This window comes from Dreissena polymorpha, chromosome 2, assembly GCF_020536995.1.
Source record: "Dreissena polymorpha isolate Duluth1 chromosome 2, UMN_Dpol_1.0, whole genome shotgun sequence".
In the NCBI taxonomy this organism is placed as follows: domain Eukaryota; kingdom Metazoa; phylum Mollusca; class Bivalvia; order Myida; family Dreissenidae; genus Dreissena; species Dreissena polymorpha.
The window spans coordinates 36606605-36608221 of NC_068356.1; the positions used below are offsets into that span (position 1 = coordinate 36606605).

The 1617-nt window shown below is 37.8% G+C and overlaps 1 protein-coding gene across 1 annotated transcript in view; it reads left to right on the forward strand.

Annotated features, from left to right (window-relative positions):
* Positions 1 to 201: 201 nt before the first annotated feature.
* Positions 202 to 1617, forward strand: part of LOC127866621 (cytochrome c oxidase assembly protein COX18, mitochondrial-like) — a 284996-nt gene continuing 283580 nt past the window's right edge. Inside the window, exon 1 of the mRNA XM_052407305.1 lies at positions 202 to 212. The gene's annotated coding sequence lies outside the window, so the exon portion shown is untranslated. The remainder of the gene's footprint in view (positions 213 to 1617) is intronic.

Sequence of the window (1617 nt, forward strand, 5' to 3'; positions counted from 1 at the left end):
GAGTTGATAGTTTCTCATCTCTGCTGCAGCTTGCGCTGTCTTTCCTGTCACATACATGGTCCTTACGTTCCATGTTCCGACATTAATTATCCTGTTTGACAGAAGGGGTGTCAGCCCTGTGGTTTCCTTTTGGCTTTCCTACCCGGCATCATAAGTCTTCTTGTTGAAGTCCCTTCATCTCTCAGGACTGTGAGTTGTTGGTTGTTAGTTGTTGACGTTTCTGTAGCGGTTTGTGTGTTTTACAGGGTGGGGGTGGGGGTGCTGGCCCTACGCCCAACCCTCTTCCTTTCTCATCCGGGCTTGGGACCGGCCATGGCGGAGTTAGTTAGAGGTACGTTATCTTAAAATGTACTGCGCGCGGAACAAATGCATCATTACGCTATGCAATCACGCGCTAATGTAGTCCGACGAATTAGACTATATCGTCCTTATATTTATAAGAGTAGCGCTTATGTAGTGGACTGTTCATGTTTACATTTCAAATATGTGTAAAAGTCTTTGAAACTTTCTATTCAAATGGGTCTCTGGTTGATCTTGAGTAAGTTAAAGTCACAAAAGATGTAAATGCTGCCTTTAATTTGAACAATAATATTTAGATAATGGAAATTCACACATATATCCATACCCTCTCTGTTACTTCGATTTCTGTGGTATTTGTCCTCTTTGCATTGCACATGTAACCTTTCCGTTTTAGTGGTATAACACGAATTCGTATCAATACGGCTAGTGGTAAGAACATGATAGTTTCATCAATGCGTTTCACCGAATACGCGTAGAACTCAGTCATTGTTCAAATAAAGACACGCGAGTTTCTGTCTATTACATTGTAAAGTAATAACAAGAACACTATCGTTTTAATGCGACCTAAGAACTGTTGGCCGTTTGATCACGAATTTTAGAAGTCTGTTATTAAACGATCCATTTATCGTAAGTTCAAGAGTGCAGCGCTCCGTGATGAATAACCAACGATCATAAAATTTAAGTGGGCTGCTGTACATCATCATCATCATAATCATCATCATCATCATCATCATCATCATCATCATCATGATCATCATCATCATCATCATCATCATCATCATCATCATCATCATCATGATCATCATCATGATCATGATCATCATCATCATCATCATCACACCCACTATTATAGCCGTTAACAGTATCACCGTCATCATGATCTTATCGTCATAAATACCATATCCGTCATTATTATAATTATCACGTTATCAACATCATTAGGTATTGTATGGAGTCCATTTTTCAAAGTAATATCAGACGACCAGAAATGAGGATGTATGATCTTTACATAGATAAAAGCGAATGCGTGTTAAAGGTTTTGATGATGAATCTGCCAAAAAGGATGATTCTTCTGCAGTCGAAACGAGAAGGTACTTGATAAAATCAAAGGGCAATTTCAGTTCAACTTTTATATCTTTATTAATGCACTCAAATACAATATTGCTATTGTATGAATTTTGATGTTGCGTGTTGTCTAATCAAACAGTTACGAACATAAACAATAATGTATGTTTGTTATAAATGTCGATTTTCACGGAGAGCTTGTCCAACCGCTTTAACACCGTGTAGCAAGTACACATTTATGTATAGAATTAA